This window comes from Rattus norvegicus, chromosome 2 (assembly GCF_036323735.1).
Source record: "Rattus norvegicus strain BN/NHsdMcwi chromosome 2, GRCr8, whole genome shotgun sequence".
Taxonomy (NCBI): Eukaryota; Metazoa; Chordata; class Mammalia; order Rodentia; family Muridae; genus Rattus; species Rattus norvegicus.
This window is the reverse complement of record NC_086020.1, coordinates 114025571-114053158: the sequence shown is the minus strand read 5'-3', so window position 1 is coordinate 114053158 and position 27588 is coordinate 114025571. Positions and strand designations below refer to the sequence as shown.

The 27588-nt window shown below is 45.7% G+C and overlaps 1 protein-coding gene across 1 annotated transcript in view; it reads right to left on the bottom strand.

Moving 5' to 3' along the window:
- Slc7a14 (solute carrier family 7, member 14) overlaps window positions 1–27588 on the bottom strand; it is a 106030-nt gene that overhangs the window by 46652 nt on the left and 31790 nt on the right. The window contains exon 2 of the mRNA NM_001134615.1: window positions 2665–3120. The gene's annotated coding sequence lies outside the window, so the exon portion shown is untranslated. The remainder of the gene's footprint in view (window positions 1–2664; window positions 3121–27588) is intronic.

Here is a 27588-nt window from a genome sequence, read left to right as displayed (position 1 = left end):
TCAGATTTCACGCATAGTTCCTCTCTGACGTCACTTCCTGCCTTTAACCGCACTGTATTTTTATTCCAGTATTCCTCCTTCATTGAAATCTGCAGTTTCCACTCATCTTACCACTTTTCCGTTTATACTGATTGCTACTAATTTTTGTTAGCATACAAAACAGTGAGCATAGCTGTAACATTTTTCCTGTGACCAGTCAGCCCCCCCGACCCCCCCCCCGACCCCGGCATTTTGCGCATGCGCAGTTTGCTTCTGTGCAAGTGCCCCCTTTGTCTCATTGTTCTTTCCTCTCTGCTTGGGACAAGCTGAATCCTGTTGTTCTAACATCGTCTGTACTCCATTCTTATCACCCAGCAGTGACTATTGCTGGAGATAAACGTACCAGAAGGTAGAGACTGGGCTTCCTGGTGCTGAGTAGGCTTTTAATTACAGCCAAGAGAGAAGGAGAGACAAGTATTACCAAGGGCGGGGAGGGAAGGGAACTGGACTATTGTGGTGTGGAGAAGCAGGGAAAGGTTGGTTAAAATCTAAGTGACATGGGGATGAGAGCGGGGAGGGGAATCAGATAGCAGGGAGGGGACATTTGTGACCAGAGAGCACGGCAGTGCCAGACCTGACTGGAGAGACCCACTGTAAATCTGATAATATCTGCACGAGCTATTTTGGTTTTGGCTCTGGCTGAGGCTCTGAAGGATCATGGCTGGCCTCAGCCGGAGGATGAGTCAGTTACTGAGAGAGGAGAGATGCTACGGATGGGACCATCTGGAGAGAGGGGGAGAGGCAGGCGTTTGTCTTCTGGAGCCTGGCCAGTGGTGAGGAGAAGCTGGAGAATGCTTAAAAACCGACTCCATGGCAAACAAAAACAGCAGAAACAGAAGCCCCACCACAGCTGACTTCAGGTCCACAATCTGATGTCACTGATTGTAAAGTTGGAAAGAGGTGTGGTCTGCCAGGGCTGCAAACTCGCTCCCACAGAATACTGGCTGGGTGAATTCTGAGCTCTCCAGCTCAGCAGGGAAGAGGTAGATATTATACAGTGCTGTGGGCACTGAGGCTGGGCTGAGTGCTCCCAGGATGCAATGGCTTTCATATAAAGGATGCAACTGCCTGTGGCCAGCCGTTTCACGCTTCTGTCGCTGTGACATAACCCATGGGGCTGGACTGTGAACTGAGATAAACCTGCTTCTACCTTGAGTTGCTTCTGGTTAAGGCATTCTATTACCCCTAGCAAGATGCTGTCTCTTCCGCCATCTCCAGTCAGTTCTACAATGATAATTCTTTTAGGGGTATGAGTCCGTGGTGAGTAATCTCTGTCAATAAGACTTGGGAAGAATTGCAGTCACCTTACTTGTTCTAAGTAGCCAGGTAATTCTTTCATTCATGTGAGAAAATCATTTCAGTTTAAAGGAACAGAAGTTCTTTAATCCGCATAAACCCAGGTTATTAGAGTCTTTATGCAGGAGAAAGGGTGATTCCAGGACAGGGGGATGTCTAGGGAATACAGCAAGGATGGGTCCCGGTGGATCTTTTCTTACTAAATGAAAAGGGTCAGATAAGAGCCAGTATATTTGTGAGTTTGTACTTTCTCTTGCTCCTTTATGAATGGAGGCTAAATATTAATAGGGAAGAATGATACTATAGGGATTTTCTTGTGATGCTGTGCATAAGTCACAGAACTCCTGCCTATATTAGAATAACCTTCCTTTCCCTTCTCCCTCTGTCTCTCCTTCCTTCCTTCTTTCCTTCCTCCCTCCCTCCTTCCCTTTTTTCTTTCTTTCTTGTTGTCTGTTGACCTAACTCTGGAAGTCTGGGGAGATACTATGGCTCACAGGCCTAGAGAAAAAGAAGGAAAGCAAGAAAGGCAATTGGAGAGCCGTCCCACACATCACCAACATGTAGGTCTCCGCATCCTGCTTTTGGAAGAGTTGTTTACCCTGGGTCAGGGGAGAGCAGTGGCTGCTGGGCTCCCTGTAGGTGATGCGTTCACTGAGGCCTGAGGAGGCAGTGTCTTTTCTCTACAGCATCCCTACGTCTCCTTGCTTGGCTTCCTCCTCCTTGCGTCCCACTGCCATCTTGAGGCTCGTCAACTCCCAGGGGACTGCCTTGCTACCCTGCACAGCCTTTGCTACTATTCTGCACTACCTGTGTGTTCCGTTTCTCCCCTAGAAGACCCAACCTGTCTTCCAAGGAGAGGGAGAGTTAAAACGGAAACAGAGTAACTAGAACACAACAGAGAGTGAGAAGCCGGGGGAGCAGAAGGCACTGGAATAGTTGCTTGTACTGAAAGCCACAGAAAATGGAAGCTGTTACAATCAGGTCAAAACCTGGTCTCCTATCTAGGATTGGAGACCAAAAAAGTAAACAAGCTGTTTCACTGCCCCAGGTACAGCTCGTTACTAACTATTATAAAAGAGGGCTGGGGAGATGGCTCAGAGGGAAGGGTGTCTGCCAATCATACTGTCAGCATGGGTTCCCCAGACCCATGGTGACAGGGCAGAACTGACTCAGCAAACTGTCCTCTGACCTTCACACACAGGCTGTGGTGTATGCCCCCACAACACACAAAATAAATAAGAATAGTAATACATACTCTGTAAGGGTGCGGTGAGCAGCAGCCAGGGCAGTGAATGACCTTGGTGAGGGACCCCTTCCCTGGACACGTACCTGATAAAATAGATGCGACAGCAGCGATAATGAATGACACGATGACCCCAGGTCCTGCCATCTCCTTGGCCACCAGGCCAGACACCACATACATGCCCGTGCCCACACAGCTGCCGACTCCGAGAGAGATGAGGTCTACAGTGGTGAGCACCTGGGCTAGCTTGGTACCGTGCGCTGAGGTGGCCCCAGTTCCTTCCAGCATGGACTCCACCGGCTTGGTGCGCAGGATCCGAGAGTGCATTGCATACCAGGCAGCCCCCCACTGTACCCGCCGGGGGTCCAGTGAGGACAGAAAGCCACTCATCTTGAACAGTAGCGTTGCAGTGAAGGCTTGCGGATGGAAAAGGACTATGGAAGCCTCAGTGGATGATTCTGGAACTCATGGAGCAATTAGTGCTTGTCCCTTTAAGAAAGGCCCAGTGGGAGCCACGGCAGCCTGGTCTTGGGCATGAACCTCTGCAAGAGAAACAAGAGAAAGAAGATAAGAACTGTGGGTTCAAACCGTGACTTGGAGACACATTTGGCATACCGTCATCAACAGGATCGAGACCGTCCTTTGTGTTTATAACATGTGTTCTCTCTCTGAGTTTCCTTCCAGTCCTATATGACCACCGGAAGCTTGTCTTGTGTCTCACAATCATCTCAGAGCCTGGCTTATTCTAGCACTGGGTGTCGGTCATTTTCTTTCTCTGTACTTCAGTCTCAGTAGTTCAGGGGCTGATAAGAAGGGGTTCTGAGGAGACTGGTGTGCCCCCCACCTTTGTAAATTCCAACTATTCTTCAAGGAGTTTGATTTTTTCCAGGAATCTCTTGATTGGACAAGGGAAAGTTTGGGACTCTGGTGTCAGCTGCAGGGAGAGTGTGTCTACCAGAAAGATATTCCACACAGTTGTGAGGACTTGTCAGACCACCTCGGGAGAGCCTGAGGGCCAGATTTTGACACTGGGACCACACATTGACTAGGGCTGCTTAGCTCTACTTATCTTTAAAATAGTCCCCTGACTTAGTCTCATGTTAGGATGGGCTTGGGAGAGGGGCTCACTCAGTCCTTTGCTTTCCTAGCATTGCCACACTGAATAAGTCTGCCCTTCTGGTTTAGTCAGTAGCTTGTCTCTTTCGCTTGTCCATTGTGTTCCTGGCTTTCTATTGCTGTGATATGATATCCTAACAAAAGCAACCCAAGGAAGAGAGGGTTTTCTTTGACTCTTGGTTCCAGAGGGGAGAGTCCATCACGGTGGGGAGGGGTGGCATCAGGCATTGGAAGCATATCATTGGTCAGGCTTTCAGTTACAGACAGGAAGCTGACAGGGAATCACCTGATAGGAAGCAGGGCAAGGCTATAACATCTCAGAGCCAATTGGTGTACTTCCTCCAACAAGGCTCCACCTCCTACAAGCTCTATAATCCTCCCATACAGTCCCACCAGCTGGCCATCAAGTGCTCAAATCCGTGAGCCTAGGAGGGACATTTCTCACCCAAGCCTCGATACCCATGGAGGACAGGTGGCTGAACCTTATTCATAAGGGCTGCCAGGAGCTAGGCTCTGACGCTACCACTCCAGCAACAAAGTCATTTGCTTAGTGTTAATGTAGGTCACAGCATGCACGTAAGGAGCTGAGGACAACGACTGGGTCAAAGGAAGCACTCAGCTGCCTCAACTCCCACCTACTTCTTACTTGGCTCTGGCACGATATGAGCTGTGATGCGGAAATATTGTAAACACAATATTCTCATTTTTAAAAAACAATAGAATGTAAAACTAGATCTAAGCTTTTTAAGAGGGGCCATGGGCATGCCACACATGGGGCTATTTTGAATTTAGCTTTCAGATAAAACAGAAAATGTCTCTGGAAGATGTCACATGGTGTTTTTAAACATAAGCACCTTGGCAATGGTGGTCTGAGGCTTAATAATGAACTGAAAAGTCTGCTCTCTGCGTCAGCATGCAAGGTCTTTGGATGGTCTTAAAATATAAGGATGTCAAAACTTCCAGGAAAGCCTCTTCGGGACCCTGAATAACTGGGTCCCCGCTGGCGGGGACAGAAAGCAACTCTAGAATAAGTTAAATGGGGGTCATAATCTGATGCGCTTGGAACTTAAGAGGATTGTTCACTCTCTGAGAAGACTGAGGTTCCCACGGCAGTGCTGCTCATGGAGTCAACATGCAGCCCCTTCTAAGAGCTGGCCGTTGAGAAAGGGCATGTCTTAAATGAGTGTTCACTTACTATGTTGGTTAGCTGGTTTGGTCATCTTGACACAAACTGGGAAGAGGCCACCTTAATGGAGAAAATGCTTCCATTAGATTGGCCTGTAGGCAGGTCTGTGAGCATTTTCTTCATTGGTGTTTGATACAGGAGAGCATTCGTGTAGGGAGCCCCGCCCACAGCTACTTTCTTGGGAATTCAGAAGGTTATAAGATTCTAGAAAGAAGGGGCTGGGGATTTAGCTCAGTGGCAGAGCGCTTACCTAGGAAGCGCAAGGCCCTGGGTTCGGTCCCCAGCTCCGAAAAAAAGAACCAAAAAAAAAAAAAAAAGATTCTAGAAAGAAAATTTGCAGTATGTGAAACATTGATTCCAAGCCTAGGCTATTTACACAAAGTTCCTGCTGATGTGATCCACAAGTGTTACTAGTTTTGAACCAGGGTGTCACTAGGTGGTGTGACTGGTGTTGAAGTTGGCAGTTCTGCGTCCTTGTCCCGAGTGCTGTGATTGCAGGTGTGTGTGTCCCGACACCCAGCCTGCTAATATTATTAATTAATACTACTTAGCACTTAATGCTGCGCTTATCTCTTCCCGAAGGCTTTGCAAACACTGGGTAATCAGGAGAATCAGGTGAAATGCACTAGCTTAGTTCACAGGACTTGGGTGACAACCCTTCTGGTTTAATTTACTCTTGGAGCCTAGGGTCTGGATTGTGCTCCTTCTCTGTCTGCTCCAAGTTCTGGATACAAGCCAGCATTCCTCAGAAACTTGTGAAGCCAGTACTCCTCATCCAAAGGAGCCATTCTTTATGACAAGTAGGAGGGACAAGCACCCATCTGTGGTGGCTATCAGTGCATCAAAGCACGTGCTGGCCTCAGCATCACAAGCACCTGTTACACATTTCAGAGCCCATGTTGGTATCCTTGGTCTTCTCGTCAAGCTCCCAGTCCAAACTTCTCCAGTTCATGGGCTCCACCGCACCCCCAGCTGCTCATTCCTCCTTACAACCCTGCTATGTCAGCTGGGCTCCTGGTTGCCCACCCCTGGTCCTCTTTGTGTCTTCCTTTCTCGTTCCCCTCCTCCTGCCCTCATGGCCATGTCCAATCTGCTGACAGTGTACCACTTTCTCTCTCTGCTCTGGACTCTTCCAGATGCCTCTGGTTGGCCTCTCCCTCATACTTACAACAAAAGCCTTCCCCTCAATGATACTTTTGAGTGGCCATGTGGTCAGTTTATATACTACCCCCCTTAAAAGGACAATATAAGCCGTTTGCCTCCATTTTAAGGACCAGGCCTGCTTTCAAAAAAGGCCATAGGGCAGCAGCTTCAGGAACAGACAGTAAGTCCAGAAACTTGGTCATAAGACACAAGCTCTAGGAACAGAGCATAAAACTCAGAACAAGACCATAAAACCCCCTCCCATAGAACAGCCTGGGGATAAACACAAAAATGGGGAAGCATCTCACCTCAGAATGGATCATCTGCACTGGGCAGCCTATCTCAGCACATGGTTGAACGTTCATGACAGGAACCACTGACCGCCTGTGACCCCCTAACACTCACCAATAAAATTTTAGATTACCTAATCCTTCTAGAGAGTTCCAGAGTTCCCTATAAGAAGGCCTGGGCACCTTCGTCTGGGGTCAACATTTGAGATAATGGTTGACTCCCCACATGCAGGTTGTTTTTGCAGAATAAATGCTCTTTGCCTTTGCATACTGAGTCTAGGGTCTTCCTTCAGTGATTTTCAGACCCTTATACCCTTCCCTGCTGGCTCCCCATCTCCCCTTTCTCCTTTATCCATAGCTCTCTTCTCTTCCTCAGCCTCATCTTTCTGTGTCTTCTTTCCTGATTAGCGAAGCAACGGGAGCCACTGATCACAGGGCACTACTTTGGACTCTTAGAGGAGAATGAGGGTGGAGGCATGTCTGTGGCTGCACTCCTAGTCAGAGGTGTACTGCTGTAGCAGCCTCAGCAGACCAGGACAGGCTGCGATGGAATGAAAACAGGGTGACAACACCAGTTGACCTGCCAATGTGGACATGGAGAATTTCACAAGGCCCCACACCTAGAGGAAGATCTACAGTCAATCAATGGCTGCTGGGAGAGAGAGAATCAGTGTTCTCCAGGAGCAGCCCCTGGCTGCCTAGCCAGTCCCTGTGGTCAGCCCTAAACATGTACATACAAGCAACACTATATGGACTTAGTAGGCTATATGTGTGTGTATGTATGTTGCAGCAGCAACTTAACTGTAGCAACAGATACCAGAGGAAGCAATGGAGGCAGAAAAGGCACAAGCCCCTGTCCAAGGTCACTGCCTTCTTCCAGGGTCTTCAATAGGTCTTGCAGGGCCTGGGCTTGGGTACTGACTCAACCTGATGAAAATGCACAGGGGTCAGGCTGGTGAAAGATCTGCAGTGTGGGATTGTCTCTAAAGACACAGTGAGGCCACCGGATGACTTCATTCAGTGAGCACCAGGAGGGTGTGGCTTCTCTACCCATCCACTGCAGCTGCTATGCAAAGTGTAACATGGAGGGAAAGCCATTAATAAGAGACCCAGAGGTGGAATCAATCCCTCTTTGGGAATTTCACAAGCACAGTCCAGGGAGTAACTGTAGTTACTACCCAAACTGTTGGCTGCAGAGTGCTGTGACCTAACACCACAGGGCAGCATGGTGGGGGTAGGGGGGCAGGTGACTGACAGGTGACATCAGCTTTGAGCAGGCCTGAACTTTAGCTAGCCAGGATCACCCTTATTTGCATAACTCTGATTTATATGGCCCTTTCTTGCATGGCAGAGATCTCACAGTGGAAATGACATGGGTGGTGGCTGTCACTAACCTTCCAGGACTTTAGTCCCCCAAATTCAGACTGTCTTCCTTTGAATAGTGTGAATTATTCACTAGGGAATTACAAACAAGGAAACTTTCCCTAATGACAAAAGTACTCCTTTCAAGCAGATGCCCCCGACACCCACCATTTTCTCAGCCTGTAGGGAGTTCTTTAACTACTGCTCAGCCTGCTTTGGTCTTGAAGTGTACTGAATAAACTACTCTCTCTCAACTTTTCTATGGCTGTGACCCTTTAATACAGTTCCTGCTCCAAGTTTTGTCTCTGTATCTCCTCCTATGAATATTTTTGTTCCTCCTTCTAAGAAGGACTGAAGCATCCACACTTTTGTCATCCTTCTTCTTGAACTTCATGTGGTCTGTGGATTGTATCTTGGCTATTTGAGCTTTAGGACTAATATCTACTTATCAGTAAGTGCATACCAGGTGTGTTTCTTTGTGATTGGGTTACCTCACTCAGGATGATATTTTCTAGTTCCATCCATTTGCCCATGAATTCCATAAAGTCATTGTTTTTGATAGCTGAGTAATATTCCATTGTGTAGATGTACCATGTTTCCTGTATTCATTCCTCTGTTGAAGGGCATCTGGGTTCTTCCCAGCTTCTGGCTATTATAAATAAGGCTACTATGAACATAGTGGAGCATGCGTCCTTGTTATATGTTGGAAGAGCTGTGTTTTCTGATGTCCTCAGACAACCCTTGTGAAAAGGTTGACCCCAAAAGGTTCGTGACCCCCAGGTTGAGAACCATTGTCAATGCTGTGCTAGAAAGGGACTTTGTAAGCCATGCTGATGTTCTCCCTGTTACCTTGGTGACTGGCCCATCTGCACACTACATTTAGTTGAAGAATTATCAGTCCTTTTGTTGGCAGTGGGCTGGACAGGGGTGTAAAGGGTATGGTATATAAAGTCTGTAAAGTGTCAAATGTGCTGGGTACAACTGCTACAGCAAAAGACTGGTAAGCAAAGTACAATTCAGTCACTAATGGAGAGGCTGACACCCATTCTCAGGCTGTTGAGGGGTGTAGTTGAGTGTTTCCATCTTCAGAATCCTTTGTAAACAGACAAACAAATAAACAGGAATAAGGTTGACACCCAATGCCCCAGGTCAGGCTTAATGATGTATCATGCCACAGGGGGTTCATCAGCAGGTCCTTCCTGTTTCCTGTCTTGTCCTGTCCTGGGTAGGTTGGTGAAGTCTCTTGTCAGCCTGCCTTTGCCAGGGCTGCATTCACTGCATAGTCTACACTTGTTCCCTGGAGACCTGTCCTGTCAGCCCTGTATCAGACACTGTCAAAAGGACATTAGAGAAACAGACCAGCCTCATCGGGGAGGGAGGCAAGAGCCTCTATTTGCATTCCATACTCTTGGCTACAGGAAATGCTAATGACAATGTGGATGATTAAGTAGAACAAAGGGTGAAGGTGGCAAGAATTTCTTCCTGGCTCAGTTCCCTTCAGGCAATTCCTCTGAGCTTGGTGCAAACAGGGGTTTAGGGATATTTCCTTTCTTGGTAGGAGAGAACAAAATGTGCAAAAGGAAGCAAGCTTCTAGGTGGCTATTGACAATATCCATATTCATCAGCCACAGATTATGCTAATCAGACGGTTGTTGTTGTTTTTGAAGCTTCACTGCTGTGGTCTTTCCAGGATGAGCAATAAAGAGATGTTGTGCTTTCTCTAGCACTTGAATTCAATGTTCTGAAAATACTTCACAGCTATAACTAAGGCTTTCGGAGCCTGGGGAGAGAGAGAGTCATCCTGGTTTTCCTCCTCTGTTTGCCTATTTGTGGCTCCAAGTCTGATGACGCTAAAAGCAGGTTTGTTTCAGGACAGAGATGACTATGGTTCAGACGTTTACTTGGTAAACAGGCTATAGGTTACTTTGGTGACTATGAGAGAAAGAAAACTAACAAAACAGTAAACAGCCAAAACCCTATTCTCACCAGGCTTTCCCCAGTGGTAGGGATTAGTTAAATACTTTCATGACCATTTTTGGGGGCACATCTGGGTAGTGAGGACAGGGATCTCTGGTGACAGAGGCTGCCCCTTCAAGTGGCTGGCCTAGTACAGCTATTATAGACAGAGATTTTCTAAGCCATGTCCTCAAGCCAAATGGTATCACAGTCAGGAGAAAGCTGCCTGGTTTGCTCCACACCTGCAGGCCTGAAGACCCCTCTGAGGCCCCTTGCACCTCTCTAGTCCTGGGTCTAGGGATAACCTTCCAGCCTCACAGATTCTCCAAGGGGCCGAGGTTCCAGCTCCTGACTAAGGCTGCAGCCTCAGGTTTCAAATTTCAGCTTTGCCTTTCCCAGCTTTGCCCTCGGTTCTGCTACCTCTCGAATGGGACAGTGCTGGTGGCCAGCTCACAGCTGGGCTGAAGAACAGAACAAACCATGAAGTCTTTGGTGATGATTCATCTTGTCAACTCTGCCATCTGCTGGGACTCCAGATGCTCCTTTTGTCCCCTTTACAGACCTCACTCCCATGTTTCCTTCCCCGGGTGCTCTCTGAGAGCCCTTGGCCTACCTGCCTCCCAGCCCTCATTCAGGACGTTTTTCTGTAGAAGCTTCCCAGGTTTCTCCTGGTTGGAGACTGCAAAGCACACTATTTACTCAAGGGACTCAAGTAGCCTTGTGCAGCCACACCTGCAGGGACCAGCTTCCTCGCCCCCTATGTTTGTTCATCATAGTAAGGGATTAGGGTGGAGAGTGAGGTCATAGGATGGCCACAAAATGGCTGCCAAGTCTGAAGACTCCAGTTTCCGCAGAACTCACCTGATAGTAGGAAAGAACTGATACCCACAAGTTCTGACCTCAACACTTGTGCAGTGGAGCATGCATACCACACCCCCTCACACATACGTGCGCGCGCGCGCGCGCACACACACATACACACACACACACACACACACACACACACACATTAAATAAATACATGTGCCTTAAATTAGCATATAAATTATCTGCATGTACACCTGCATGCCAGAAGAGGGCATCAAATCCCCGTGTAGATGGGGACAAGTTACTTGGTGGTTGCTGGGAATTGAACTCAGGACCTCTGGAAAAGTAGGGAGTGCTCTTAACTGCTGAGCCAACTCAGCAGCCCCATGAGCTACAACTTTAAGACAGTCACATTCAGATTGGGCACACCAAAGCTTATTATGGTGGATAATTTTGGTCTACAAGAGAGTGATTAGGAAGATGTATTGCCTGTTTTGTTTTTTTGAGACAATGTCTCACTATGCAACCTTTGGCTGGCTTGGAAATCACTATGTAGACCAGGTTAGCCTCAAACTGAACAGAGACCTTCTTGCCTCTTCTGTCTCTCAAGCACTGGTACTAAAGTTGTGTGTCAACATTGCTAGACTATAAGAGAAATATTTTTGATTACTCTGGCCGTGTGTGTGTGTGTGTGTGTGTGTGTGTGTGTGTGTGTGTTTGCATATGAACGCATGTACATGTGTACTCATATGCATGAGTATGAACAAGTCCTTCCTAAATTATGCTATGTTGGTGCCTGACAGGTTCATCTGAGTGTACAATTGGTTTCAGTGCTGGGCTTCCTTTTTTTCTATCAATATTCCTAATATACCTTTATTAGGTGCTTAATTCATCAAACTCACGTGAAAAGTTTTTCTGATCATCTACCATATTATTAAACAATGTGCTACCTCTATATTGTTCACAGAATCTCAGAAACAACCGACTCTGTTTTGCGTAGAATTCCTTTGAAGGGATTTGAATGGCTAGCGGATTCCCTGGGCAGCTCTGTGGAAGAGGCAGTGCCATTTTAGCTTCCTGTTCAGTCCTTTCAGTTTCTGCCTCTGTTTCTAAAAGTCACTGGCTGGCTAATCAATGTTTGCAGCGATGACAAGCAGCTCCAGGTTTGGATAGATTACACACTGCCTCTTGGCTCCTGATGGGAATCTATTCAGAATTGTGGATTTTGAACAAATCTAGACAGTGAGTCTATGCCACCAAGTCATCTTATACCAAGAGTCAGACTGAAGGAAACATCTGCCCATGACGTGTCCTGTTCCCGTGGCAATGAGATGTGCCTCTTCTGGCATTTTCAATGACGCTCTATTAGCTAGAGACGCCATCTGACCAAGCTCTAGGTTGGTGGGTGGGATGGGTTCTCTAAGAGAGTCACGGTGTTCTTCTAAAGGATGATGTGGTGAATGTAGCTCTGACTACAAACAGGGCTCAGTAATGGATTTTTCTTTGATTTATTTATGAACTTATTTTAGGTCTCCTATGGCACAAGTTGGCCTCAAGCTCACCAAATAAACCAAGGATAGCCTACTGTCTTCACTCAAAAGCTCTGGGGTTGAAGGCGTAGCGTATACCACCACACCTGTATTTTTCTTTTGAGTCTAATTCCTGCTCCTCTTCCCCCACAGACTGCAACCCAGGAATAAACAGAAGCCTGGCTATAGAGGACCTCCAAGCTTAAAGAGAGCCTGCAGTGTTCACTCCTGAGGATCCTCAACGAATTCCATAAAGATGTAATCATCGATTTCCTTTAATGGCCAGCTTAAACTAAAAGCTTATCGGCTCCAGACACTAAGCAGAACAAAACCCAGCCAGTCTACCTTTGTTTGTTAAAAGTAAATAATTCTCCAAGGATGGGGGTGGGAGTACTTCTGAGGACAATTAATCTTCATGTGGTGTGAGACAATATTCCTTATGGGTTTCCCATTATGCCCAGTTCATCAGTACTCTAGGGTGGACCATGTTATCTTAATGCTTCAAGAGAAGCAAGCAGCTTGGTTAGAGATCTGGCCTTTTGGCAGTGAGGGGCTGTAGTCTCCTCAGATGCCTGACAGTCTGATACGAGTCTCCCACCATTGCCCTCCCCAGGGTTCAGGCCTCTGCTGGGCCACACACCCCTGCACGTGGCCACAGCCTGACGTCACCTTCCCCTCCCACTGATACCAGGTCCAGGGTCTTAGAGCTCTCACCCATCATGTGTTGGTCACTGCAGATGGCAGCTAGAATCTAGAAATGAACAATTTCTCCCATTTCCCCAGAAGACCAATCTTTTTTTTAGAAGAGACAAACCACACAGGAAGTCACTTAATCTTACATTCCAGTGTAATGGATTTGGGAATTTATATTAGAATAGCATTGCAGAACTGTTTAATGAAGTCCTATCACGTACTTAAAAATAGTTATGACGCACATCAATTGCTGTACGATGTAGAATACCAGAAATTTATACAAAGGTCTCTGGGGCCACAGATTCTGTTTGTCCTTTGGATTCTCTCATTGCCCTGACAGATGGAAAGCAGGTTAGGACTGAACCTATCGAAAACTCCCTTTCTTTCTGACTGGATTGATTGGGGGAGAGCCAGCAAGAGATCAGGGGAGTGGGTGAGAAGGAGGCTGCATGTTTGATCCTAGCAGTCCCTTCAGCTCAGTGTGGCCAGATCCACCCATTAGACCAGGCTTCCTGTTAGGTGGCTCCACATGTCTCCTCTCCCCTCCCCTCCCCTCCCCTCCTCTTCTCTCCTCTCCTCTCCTCTCCCCTCCTCTCCCTCCCCTTCCCTCCTCTCCCCTCCCCTATCCTCTTCTCTCCTCCCTCCCTCTCTCTTTCCCTCACATCTCTTCCCTTCCTCCTTCCCTCCCTCCCTTCCTCCCTCCCTCCCCCCTCCCTCCCTTCCTCCCTCCCTACTTCCTTTCTTCCTCTTCTTTCCTCTTGTGACAGAATCATCCGATATCTGACCAAAGCTTCTTTGGTCCTTCAACTTGGACTCAATACTACCGACTCCCCAAGAAGTGTCCGAGCTCAGAGCCAGACTAGAAACCTGACTCTCAGCCTCTCTAGTATGCTGATGGCCATTGTTGGACTATCCACCCCATATTGTGTAAGCCAATCCAGTCTCTATCCTCTCCCCCCACCTGCCTGATATAGTGACTTAATGTAATTCTGTAAGTTCCAAAGTATATTTTCAGGTGATGCCCACAGTGCAGGTGATGCCCACAGTGCTCCTTTGTACTCATGAGATTTAGTGGCCATTTTGAAGTAACAGGGTCAGAGGATGTTTGTGGTAGAGAAGGCGTTCAGATCGCACCTTTACACCACGTGTCACCTCAAATCGCACTGAGCTCCAGATGCCAGTTTCTACCCACTTGGGCTCTATGCCCATCCCAGCATGTCCTCACACCAAGTCAGGAACACCAACTGGACTCCTAAGACACTGAGGAAGGGTAGACTTCACAGAAAGCTATTTGACAACAAAACAGAGAAATGCTATCACGAACCCAACGGAACCCATTCCGTGAGCTCCCACTGATGCTCATGTGTACTCAATGACTTGAAACAGTCCAAGGCTGTCAGTTTACAGTTCTGAGTCTTCAGGAGTCTAGCAGGCAGTCTGTCTCCTTCGAGTTTCCAGCTTGGAGCACTTAGGCATCACCTGTGTTCCTTAACTTGTGGTCCTTCCACCATCGAAGCTGGCAGCACAGCATCTCTCTAAACTTCCTTCTCCTCTCTTCTCCTCCCCTCCCCTTCTTCCTCACTCAGTGTCTGACTCAGGGCCCTGATCATGCCTGGCAAATGTTGTTTTACTAAACTGTATCTCCAGCTCTCAGGGGTAGCCCAGGCTGGCCTGAACCTCTCTGAATCCTCCAGTCTCATCCTCATTGGCACAGTGATTATTGTCAGGGTCCGTCACGGTTGGCTCATGGCCTTTCTTATAAGGACCTTGTGTACATATCATGGCCACTCTATCAGCCTACCTCAAGCTCTCTGACTTACCATCTCTGCAAACTCCACCTTATTATATGAAGTAGCAGTTACAAATTCCTTGGATCAGGACATGAATGTCTATGGGGATGGATGGGGGAGCGCTTTGCATCTGACATGCAAAAGACCCACTCTTCTAGGCATCTCTTTCACACACTGTTAGGCAAATTGGCCTCTCTTCTTCTCTCTCCTCCCTCTGCATACAACTGAACCCATTCAGCCTTTCTCTCTCTATTTTCTCCAAAACTTTGCTTGCCCTTAATTAAACAAAATCCTCTCTTAAAAGTACCCCTGTTAGGCATGTTGACAAAGCTGTTTCCAGAGTTTGGCTGTGAGATGAGTCCTGAGACTACACACAAGATACTGACACTCCCCCTGTCTAGGCTTCTGCTCCTTGCTCAGGAAGGTGAGTAGAGCAGTGTGTCCTTTCCCTGTGTGATGCTGTATGAAACATCCATTCACCCAGATAGCTATGTGCTGCCCCCTCCCCTCATTTTATTACCTTATTAGGCTTCATATTTAGTTAGCTTATGTGTTTGTGACTTCAACAATGTCACAATAGTTTTCTGCTCTTTGATAAGAAAAGAATGCTGGATGCTGCCAGAATTTTTACTTTCAGATAGTGTCATAGGGTTTTTGGATATCACAACATGGATCCCTTGATGTTTGCCTTAGCCCACACTGTACGCAGATCTCGGTGTCTTCCTAACTGTCTTAGTTGTAAGACAGGGTCATTCTATGTCCACAGGTTCAGGCAAATCTAATTTTGCTATAGGCCAGGTTAGTCTACAGCAATGTCTCAAATTCTGGATCATTCCGAGTGTCACCAAACACTGTTTCTGGAAGAGAAAGAACAAAGGGCTACCAGTTCAAAGGTCCAATGAGCCTGTGGACAGAGGTCACCTTGGAATTGACATATGCCATAGGCTAGAGGACAGTGCCAGCTGCCACTCCTCAAATCTAGCCACGGTGTGTTTTTGTTTTGTTTGCTTGTTTTAAACAAGGTCTCTTATTGTTTGGAAACTTGCAACTTGCCAAGTAGGCTAGGCTGGGCAGCCAGTAAGCCCCCAGGATCCACCTGTCTCTGCTTCCCCAGTGTTGGGCTTATGTGTCACCATCAAATTCAGATTCTGAAGCTTTCAAGGAAAGCAGTTTACCCACTGAGCTATCTCCCCATCTCTAAATGCTGCTTTAAAAAAAAAAAACCAAAAAACCAAAACACTTCAAATCCCCAATATGTATTGTTCCCAATACACACTGTTTGCCTTCCTTACTGAGCTCAGTGGGTTTCTGATTGCTTAGAGGAGTCAAGGGAGGGGAGGAGACCAAGCCAGCAGTGTTTCTTAAACCTCTTCCCAGTGATGTGGTCTTGATGAGAATTTCTTTTCTGAGTCAAGAGGACAGAGTTCGGGCGGGACTCTTGTAAATGTATTTGTTCCCGGTATTAAGCAGATGACTTCCCTGTGGATGCTAGGTGACAACCCCTAATAGATACATCCCTGTGGCTGCACCCTGAGGATTCCCAGTAGAAGCTCTCTCCTGAATCACCAACTGCAGTTTGGGTGACTGACTGTGCCTCTGGGTTTGGCTCACCGTGGAAACGACTTTTGTTTCCTCTGCTCACTGCAGATGTTTGGATGGTGCGTTTTTGGAGGCTAACCCCCTGTCTTCCACTATTCTCCAATAACTATAATAAGGTTAAAAAACCTAGCATTAAAGAATATTTGATATTTTTTTAATCAAATAAGATTTTAAAAAAAAGAGTAGTACTTGAGTGAAGCCAGAAAATTTTCAATGAGACAGATCCAGATTCTGGTTTTTTGTGATCCAACAATAAACAGATAAATGAATCTTAAATTATTTATGCTCCGTGAACTTTCAATTCTCAGCAAAGGCTGGCCCTTCCACGCCCAGCCCCACTCTGCCCCTGGCTTCTCCATACACACTGTTTACTTTACGGGGCTCAGTGGGTTTCTATAAATATTCATGAAGCACCTGGCAGTTGTGTGCCCAAGGTTCAAAGATAAAGCCAGGAGAACGCAGTGGCCCTTCCTTTCCAGAGTTTTCGGGCTTGCTGGGGAGCAGGTGTGAGGTGACCATCCAGTGTGACTCCGGCAGGTCTCAGCTCTCCCTGTGATAAGCAGGTCTCTCTTGGTGGCTCCCATGCTCTCCCCTGCTTCATTGCCCTTTCATGACTTTTTCCACCTTTTCTGTTGAATCCAACCCCACACCTCCATGTTCCTCTGGGACTCAGTTCATCTGAGAGAGTTGTCATCTCTCCTTATGTGTTATGTTGACCATTCGAGCCCCCTGCTCTCTGATTTCCTATGGAACTTTCTGCTCAATATACATTCTTTGTCTTGTGTGGATTGTCAAGCACCCAAGGGCTAAGATTTCTTTGTAAGTGTCTCCAGTGATTTCGTATCACAAACACGACGAAAACAAAAAAATCTCATCACAGCCTCCAGGGCGCTACATAGTTTGATGCCTGCTTTATTTCTGAGTTCATCTCTTAGTTTAACCCTGTTTCTAACATGTACTGAACTTCCTTCCTTTCTTTTTTTCTTTTTAATTAAGATTTACTTATGTAGTGTTCTATATACATAGACACCTGCATGCCAGAAGAGGGCATCAGATCCCATTATTGATAGTTGTGAGCCACTATGTGGTTGCTGGGAATTGAACTCAGGACCTTTGGAAAAGCAACCAGTGCTTTTAACCACCGAGCCATATCTTCAGCTCTCAAGGCTTATTTCTTGTCTCTGGAATATCTTACTCTGGGTCTTTGCATGGTTATCAATATTTAAACTTCTGCTGACTTTTTTTTGTAATAATTTAAACTCTATCTAAGCTAAAAGTGTTATCTATCTATCTATCTATCTATCTATCCATCTATCTATCTATCCATCCTTTCTTCTACCTACCTACCTGCCTGCCTACCTACCTACCAACCTCTCCATTTTTAAGTAAATTGTCCTGTTTTGACACTTAAGTGACAGTGTTTTTGTTACCCATGTGTCTCCTTCCTGTAGACTGTGACCTGAAGGCATATCCCCTGTCATATCTCCAGTGACTTGAGCAGGGACTCATGCAAAGGTAAATGGCAAACCTTTGTTTCCCACACAACTGTTTTTGCTACAGTACACAATGAAGTTTATTTCCTCATAAAAGACATAATCTCCTATGGAGGTTTGTGACAATCTCTGCTATTTTGAGACATCTTTTGCCATGTCAGACTGCCATTTTTGCTAACTACTCTCTGCATCAAGTCAGAGAGCACAGAACAGTAGAAGTTCAAGTCCCAGATTTCACAAGTGGAAAAAATTCTCTTTTCTTTGGCTTCCACAAACCCTTTTGAGAAATACAATTATCTGAAACAATTAGGCCTAATTATAAATGAATTATCTCCCTATGACTTTTATCCTTTCATATCCATTAAGCCAAAAGAATACTGAATAAATCTACACAGGATTAGAATATAAAAACATTGAATATTAAAACATTAAAATTTAGCTAAATTTAGAATTACGTTTTGAGTAGAAGTCCCACACAGTGTCTTGGAAACTTTGGGCTTTAGCCAAACTTTGTGGTGATTCAGTGTAGAAGAGAAGTCATTTTACAAACCTGTGGCTTGCTTCATTCTTTTTTATCTGGGAGAAAATAACAGGAAGCATTGACAGTTTGGGGATTTGATATATTTTTGAAGAACTAAAATGTGCATTGCACTTTAGGGAAGCTGTTTATTTCTAGCTTTTAGAGTCTTCTTTGAGAGATGGGAGATAGAAATGGGACAATCCCCTGGAAACTCATGGGCCAGATACACCAACATAGACACTGGTGAGCAACAGACATTCTCAACAAGGTGGGAAATGAGGGCTAACAGTGTAGGTTGTCCTTTGACCTTCATGAAAATGTTTTTATCACACACATGAATATACCACTCTGTGGTGGTTTGAAAGAAAATGGTCCCCAGAGGCTCATAGGGAGTGGCACTATTAGGAGGTATGTTTTCGTTAGAGCAGGTATAGCCTTGTTGGATGAAGTGCGCCTCACTGGATGTGGGCTTTGAGGTCTCAGATGCGCAACCAGGCCCAGTGTGGCAGTCTCATCTTGCTGCTTGCCCATCTGGATGTAGAATCATTAGCTACCTCTTTAGCACCTTGTCTGCCTGCATGCTGCCATGCTTCCAGCCATGGTGACAATGGACTAAACCTTTGGACTGTAAGCCAGCCTCAGTTAAATGTTTTCCTTTATAAGAGTCACTGTGGTCATGGTGTTTCTTCAAAGCAATACAAACCCCAATTAACACCCTCATTCCCCCATCTACCCCAACACATACCAAGACACAGGAGGATGACATTAAGCGACTATTAAAATATTATTCTAAGTAACATGTTAAAAAATGCCCCTCAAAATATATGATATAGAAACAACTACAACCAAGGGCATGCAACTTGGCCATAAAGTGTATGCTAGCTCCACTCCCTTCTTCACAAGGCGCCACAGTGGTAAAAGTGGTAGGATTAGGAGGGATTTATGTACTCATAACTTCTGTGGTTGGTATAAAATCCTACAAAATGAAAAAGAATGTAACCTTCAACTTATGGTGGTTTGGCTTTAAGATGATACAAAGGTGACACTCATGACCTTGAATGTTGACATTCTCCTGGTTTTACCACATTCAGGGTAATACTCCCGTGATGCTGGTCAGCAACGGTGCACACACGATCGATTGCACATGAATAGCCTGGTTCTCTGGTGTCCTGTGTTGCAAAGTCACGCTATTCGGTTCAGTCTGTTTGATGTGTTCAGTGCATTTTTGAGTATTCCCAGCTTATGAAAGGCTCGCTGAGATGCAACTCCACAGTAAGCAGAGAGACATCTGTATTTAACTTAAAAACAAATCCCAGATGGCTCCAAGAACAGCACACATGCTCCTGCTCCTGGCTATGACCCCAGTGGATTTTTTAATCTCTTCATTTTGGAGTCATGCTTCCATAACTTGCTTGCATCTCCATCTTGGCAAACTGACTTAGGATCTGTGCTCTCCACTGCTGCATGAAGTTCAGATCCACAATGGGAGGAGAGAATTTACCCCAGCCCCATGACTTTACTGTCTTAAAGCTTGGTTTTCCTTCTCTTCACATTGATGTCCCCAAAGACAACTAATTTGTATAAATTCATTGTCTGTTCTGAGAACCCTAGCTCTCCTCCACAGGATATAGAACAAACACCACAGCCTCCAGATACTGCCAATTCCAGAAACTTTCAATTCTGGTCTCCACACCTTGACTCCTATGCATCCCTCCATTCTGCCATGACTTCCCCTTTCTGAAGGCATCAGTTGCTTCTATTTGTTTCTCATCTCCCCCATCTCAAGCCCTCTTCTCTGAGGGTCTCACTTATTACCTGAGATTCAGATTTCATTTCAGAGCTGTGAAGGCCACGGTTGTGTGTGCAAGGTAACCATGACCTCCTGCCATTTTTTTTTTTTTTAGCCAAAATGTAGGAAGAATCCCTTCTCCAGAATGCCTCACTGTTGGCTCGCTTCCAGTCCTCACTGTGGTGTCTGCAGGATATGGAATCACGTGAGCACACAGAGGACAGCATATATCCACATCTAACCGTTTTCCGTGATGCTTGGAAAGCTCTGCTAAAACCACAACCTAAAGTCCCAATCCGTCCTCCTGCCTATGCAATGAGTGAAGCTGAGGCTGCAGGTGCAAAGTGCCCTTGCCAGACCGGACAGGCAAGCTGGGTCCTGCTCTATTGTGCCTCTTCTATATAACAAGGCTACGCAGACTGCTGTGAAGACCCAGCTCACAGGAGCTCACGGTACTGTGCTCTGCAATCAAAGGCACACAGGAACTCCGGACCCTCTCTTTGCCAGAAGCAGTTTTTCCAGGGCCTAGGGAATGGGAAGGAGGACGTGGCAAACTACATCTCGTTTTTTGACAACTAAAAACATTCCAACAAAGAAGCCTCCATGTTTGGAGCCTGGTCTTGGGAATGCTTAATGTATTTTGCTGGCACAAGCAAGATTTGTGAATTCAGTTCTCCCTGCCTGAGTTTTAGGTCCAGATCTTTTCCATTCATTTAGTTAGGAATCTCCAAAGCAAAACAGAACATCAGCTCTGTATTGCTCCGAAGCCTAGGTTTCCCATTCTGTTGCAAGAAGGTGAAGAGTTGAGATAGACCAGAAGAGACGGTCTTTTGGGGGGGCTAACCTCGGAGCAGTTGGTGGTGATATATCTAAAATGCAAACCACAGTACTTAAGAGTCCCCAACTCTGAATCTTCTAGATGTTCTCATCTAAGGAAGAAGTATTTGTTGACTTCTATGTGCCAGATGCTGCCTGTGTCTTAGGTGATGTTCAGCTAGAGAATTGCTTCAGTTTGGGTGATGTTTACTATGTACCAGGTGGGACACACACACACACACACACACACACACACACACACCCCTAACAACCCTAGGAGAGATTTTGTTTCAGTTACTCTCAAATTGGAGATGAAGAAACTGAGAAACGGAACAGTTGAGATAGAGATTGGAAGCCCTGCAGCTCCTAAAGGCAGGGGTAGGGTGTGAGCCCAGATGGCTCTGTGGTGTGGGCTCCAGGTCTACAATTCCAGGCCGATGAGACATTTTACACGCTGCCCAATATGGCTGCCACTAAGTATACGTGTGACATGTGGCTAATGCTGCTGAAAAAAATGAGATTTAAATTTTTACTACATTTTAATTGTAGATATGCCCCAGAGATACCGTGGGTTTGGTTCAAGGCCAGTGCAATATAAGTGAATACTACCATAAAGATATTGCAATAAAATCAGCTACAAACTGTCTGTGTATATAAAAGTTACGTTCCTATTGTTTCATAGGCTAAGTTTTATGCAATACTCTTGTGCCTAAAGAATGCATGCAGCCTAGTTAGTTCCCACAAAAGAAGTGCAGCGGTCAAATAAATTACTGCAGAAAATGGTGCCAGTAGCTATGCTAGAGACAGATTAGCTAGAGCCCGTCAGTGGAGAGGAGCTGGAGGGATGGCTCACTTAGTGGTAAAGTGCTTGCTGCACAAGTGTGATGACCTGAGTTCAATACCCAGGACCCAAGTTAAAACTGGGCGTGGTGGTAGGTTTATGATCTCAGCTGGGAAACAGAGCCCTGAGCCCTGGAGTAAATAAGGTGGGGAGAGATTGAGGAAGACACCCACTGACCTCTGGTGTCCAACTCCTCAGGTGTGTGCACGTACAGACACACATGCATACACACACACACACACACACACTAACATACTCATACACATGCACACACACAAATGGATATACATACACACATGCACAACATGTACACACACAAGCACACATATGCACACAATCACACACATACATATACACATGCACACTCATGAGCACACACATGCATACACTCTCACACACACATATGAACACATGCACACTCACAAGCAAGCACACAAATAGGCATGCACACACATATATCATACACACATGAACATGCATGCCCAAGCACACACAAATGCATACACATACATGCACACACAAACGTGCATGCACCCACATACCATATATAAACAATGCAGTATTATAAAGTGCTCGAAGACAAAGCCCAGCATGATGAAGCACACCTATCATTTAAATTTGTATAGCCACATGTGCTCAGTGGCTCTTCTACTGGGTAATACAACTGTACATCTTCTTTTTAAATTGGATATTTTTTATTTACATTTCAAATGTTATTCCCTTTCCCAGTTTCCTGTCCATAACCCCCCCATCCCATCCCCCTTGTCATGCTTCTATGAGGGTGTTCCCCTCCCCAACCACCCCCCTTCCCATCTTCCCACCCTGACATTTCCCTACACTGGGGGAGTCCAGTCTTGGCAGGACCAAGGACTTCTCCTCCCATTGGTGCTCAACAAGGCCATCCTCTGCTACATATGCAGCTGGAGCCATGGGTCTGTCCATGTGTACTCTTTGAGGGGTGGTTTAGTTCCTGGGGGCTCTGGTTGGTTGGCATTGTTGTTCTTATGGGGTTGCAAGCCCCTTCAGCTCCTTCAATCCTTTCTCTAATTCCTCCAATGGGGACCCCATTCTCAGTTCAATGCTTGACTGCTAACATTCGCCTCTGTATTTGTCATTCTCTGGCTGAGCCTCTCAGGAGATGGTATATCAGGCTCCTGTCAGCATGCACTTCTTAGCTTCATCAATATTATCTAGTTTTGGTGGCTGTATGAATATGGGCTGGATCCCCAGTTGGGGCAGGGTCTGGATGGCCTTTCCTTTAGTCTCTGCTCTAAATGTTGTCTCCATATCCCATCCTATGAATATTTTTGTTCCCCCCTTTAAGAAGGACTGAAGCACCCACACTTTGGTTGCCCTTCTTCTTGAGCTTCATGTGGTCTGTGGATAGTATCTTGGGTAATTCGAACTTTTGGGCTAATATCCACTTATCAGTGAGTGCATACCATGTGTGTTTTTCTGTGTTTGGGTTACCTCACTCAGGATGAAATTTTCTAGTTCTATCCATCTGCCTAAGAATTTTATAAAGTCATTGTTTTTGATAGCTGACTAGTACTCCATTGTGTAGATGTACTACAATTTCTGTATCCATTCCTCTGTTGAAGGGCATCTGGGTTCTTTCCAGCTCCTGGCTATTATGAATAAGGCTGCTGTGAACATAGTGGAGCACGTGTCTTTGTTATATGTTGGGGCATCTTTTGGGTATATGCCCAGGAGAGGGATAGCTGGATCCTCAGGCAGTTCAATGTCCAATTTTCTGAGGAACCTCCAGACTGATTTCCAGAATGGTTGTACCAGTCTGCAATCCCACCAACAATGGAGGAGTGTTCCTCCTTCACCACATCCTTGCCAGCACTTGTTGTTGCTTGAGATTTTGATCTTAGCCATTCTGACTGATGTGAGGTGGAATCTTAAGGTTGTTTTCATTCACATTTCCCCGATGACCAAGGATGTTGACCATTTCTTTAGGTACTTCTCAGACATTTGATATTCCTCAGTTGATAATTCTCTGTTTAGCTCTGTACCCCATTTTTAATAGGGTTATTTGGCTCTTTGGAGTCTAACTTCTTTAGACAACTGCATACTTAATAACTGCAGAGATAAAAAGATGCTAGCATCCTTTAGAAGAGGACACTGAAGGTGTCCAGGAAAACTGGAGGATTGATTCAAGATTCCAGAGTTAGAGCACAGAAGAACCAGGACACAGCTTCTAGAGCCACTTGCTCTGTCCGCTAGCGGTGTCTGTCTGTACACCCTGGCTTTTTTGGTTCTTTGTCTCTTTCCAAAGGGAACTGGAATCATATCTTTGCTCTTTCGCCCTTATCCCACAGTCTCTTTCCATTCCTCTATTATTAACTGTAACAGTAGAAGAGCGTGCTGTGTGTGAGGCGGCTGTGTGTGAGGCCATGAGGAGGCCCCGTTGACCGGCCAAACTAACCTTAAATCTTGCCCTCGTCATAGTATCCTAAGGGCTTATGTCTTCTTGATTGTTCTTCCTCTAACCTGTTCCACTCTACCCTTACTAGAAACAGCTATACCTCATATTAACAAAATAGACTCTGGCTAAAATTGCTAAATTTATATCCCCCTCAAAGCTAGCTATTTAATTTCTTCCACCTTGTCAAGAGAGACATCTTCTTTCAGTTAGATAATGTTATTCTAGAAAAAGGACATACACTGGTCTATGGCTTGGGGGACTATGATGTTCTTCTAAGCACCCTTTCAAACAGAGTAACTTTATATTGACCTGTTCTGAGTCAGGTAAGTGGTCTGTACTGGGTCGCCTTCCTCTTCCCCTTAGCGATTCAGAAGTCGCCTGAGTAGGAAATCTTGCTTTAACAATGAGCACAAACAGAGCAAACACACATAGATGCTGGTCACCCAGGATAAAGTACCAGGGTATCCCTTTAGGCATTGGAAGATGAAGGATTCTTTTACTCAGATAGTAGCCTGCCCGGTAAATCACAATGGATGATCACTGTTGTATGCAACAGGGACAGACTCACCTGACTCCCAGACACACTGGGAAGAATCTAAGGTTACTGTGGGGCAAGGACCATGTCAGTGTTTCCAGTGACCTGGAAAGCAGAGCCTGTTTGGAGAAAGTGGCTGAGGAGGGCTGACTTTTAGGTCAGTGAAAATACGGGGAGAAAGGGCACTTATGTGTTCATGTCCCAGATGCCGTCAGTCCCCTTGCCTGTGAAATGCTGTAAACCTGGCAGGTTCGAAATGCAGACTGACCTATATCAGTGCAGCCATCTTGCCACCATGTCAAAATCCAGAATCGTGAACCACAAATGAGACAGAACATTGGGTGTTTGTCTTTCTGGGTCTGGTTACCTTACTCAGTATAATATATTTTTAGTTCCATCCATTTACCTAAACATTTCGCTGTCTCATTTTTCTCTATGGTCAAGTAGAATTCCCTTGTGTATATGTATATAATGTGGAGTAAGTAACCACAGAAACCAGGGAAGTAAAAAGGGACAAAGGAGGTGAGGTGGGGTGGAGAAGTGGCTATGTCTAGGGGAATAGCAGGGGACAGGAGAAGGCAGTATGAAAGGGGGAGATGGGAAAAGTGGGCAAAGGGCTTAACTGGAGAGAGAAATACAGATGGACAGGAAGGGAAGAAGGACAGACAACCTAAAGATGTTTGAGAGATCCACAGTGAATTATATTATTTTATATTTTCTCAAAATCGCATGTAATATGTACGTACACACACATTTGAGTGAAATTGCTCCTCCACTTGGGTGATCATGCTATTTAACAAAACCCCCAGCCCTCGGCATGGCGCTTTAAACTTTTGCTTAGGGGAGTCGAAGAGACCCCCCATGCAAGGTTGGCCACTGTTATTACACCTGGTTGCCTCCCAGAATTTGAAGATAAGTCCCTATTGCTGATGACACCACACGCTTTGGGCAGAGAACTTGGCGCAGTTAATCTTCAGCTGACCTGAAGCCTCCTTCCTCAAGACTAGCTCTCATTATACCAGCAGGGGCTGTGAGAGCTGACATGTGAGAAACACAGTCATCTTACCCAGCTTTGACACTTATAAACCACAACAATGGCCAGCTCAGCCAGACGTCCTCAGAGGTGAAATAGTGGCGCCTGTATCTTGGCAGCAACCAATAACTCTCTAATTAGACTTAAAGCCTGCTCAGTCAGGAGATTGTGTCTGGTCCTGTTAACCTAGAGTCACCACGTTACTTCCCAAAGCCAGTATAATTTCTAACTGCTTCCTAAATACTTATTCCTGTGCCTGCAGGTAAGTTCTAAATCGAAGAACTTCTTTTTGCAATGGACAGAGACAGTTACAGACATCGACAACTGGTCAGAATGAGGAGACCTGACCGTGGGGTACCTATCCCAACTGGTGCATCTAAACACACCCTACACCTAAGGGTCAGGGAACACTGTGGAAGAGTGTCTGTGTGTGTGTGTGTGTGTGTGTGTGTGTGTGTGTGAATCACAAGAGCCAGAGGACCAGCATGTGTGCTGTGAAATTGTGTCTTCTATAAGTGACAGGGATGTTGCTTCCCTGAAACCTCCTCAATGATAATGATTGCTTAAACCAGGCTTCTGAAAAGGAATGACATCACAGGCTGGCATGCCAACTCAAGTGGGGGAGACCACAAAGTCCCTTTCCCTGGCCCACCTAGATGAAATTATGTAATATGTAATTAATGACTGCTCTGAGAGAGAGTCACTTTTTCCCAGGGAGACCCTCCTAATTGGCTGTCTAATGTCAAGTGCAGCCCTAAAACATAAATATAAGCAACCCTAAAGTTAAAAGGAAGAGTCCATGAATCTGAGGTGGAGTAAACCAGGGGGAGCTGAGGGGAGGAGAAGGAGGGTCAATGATGAAAAAATGGTTAACATATATAAAATGCTCAAGAAAGTAAAAAAAAAATTAAAAGAGAAGAAACTGGCTCTTATGGTGGCATGAGCAGAGCAGGAGAAAAAGATATGAAGATATCTGTGATTTCTCAAGATACTAAGGCTGGGGATGTAGCTCATTGTAGAGTACTTGCCTTGTGGGTATGAAGCCCTTTATTTCATACTTACTACTGAGAAAGGAGAGATAGGAAATGTAGCATTATATTTGAAAATTATCATTATTACGTGTATGTGCACAAGCATGGTGCCTGTGTATGGAGGTCAAAGGTTACTGCATCAGTCTTAGCAGCTTCCATAACCTAACAATCCACCTGACTCAAGATGTATTCCCTCATAGTCAAATATATGCTGGGTGCTAAGGACATGGGCATGTGAGCTAGGGTTCTTCTCTAAGGCACTTTCCACCCTCTTATCCAGTGCTGCTGAGTGTGTTGGTGTGAATTTAAAAAATCAACCTATGCGTTTTGTAAAAGGTTTAGAAACCTTTTAGTGTCCCCGAAGGTTTAGAATAGAGCCTGAAGTTCTACATTCCTAAGAGGTTTCCCCAGAGACACTTGTGCCTATACAGTTGGTCACATTGAGTAGCAGGCTCTGTCCTACCTCTGGGCCATCCCAGGAGCTATTTAATTTGCTTATCTTGTTTCCCACCCCCTTTTTTGCCTAGCTCAGTAGTTTTTATACCTGGTGATGCCTGAAGATCACCCCAGAAATGCAACAAAAACAAGAACAGAAACACGGCTCCCAGTCTTCCACTGAGCTGCTGCACCCACACATCTGCATTTGGGGGTCTAAGAATCAGTGATACGATTAATCCGAGTTAAGTCTAAGAGTATGAACAAAAACCTCTTGACCAGATTGTTGTAGTTGTTTGCTAGAGAAACTCCTAGCACCCTGAGCCTGCTTTGAACATCTCTTCTGAACATTTGAGTTTGGCTTAGCCTATCATGTTAAACTTTCATAGCGCTTTGCGCTTTTCCTTGAGACCACTCCGCATGGCCGGCTAATTAGGTGGGTAATCATTAGCATCTGGGTCTCTTAGTCTCTGAATTCTCTGAACTGCGCTTGTCTTGGGCACTGTGGTATTTTTGGTACCAAGCCAAGGTCTACTGCCATGTAGGTGGTATTTGGGACACAGGAATGAATGAATGAATGAATGAATGAATGAATGAACATCTTGCAGCTGT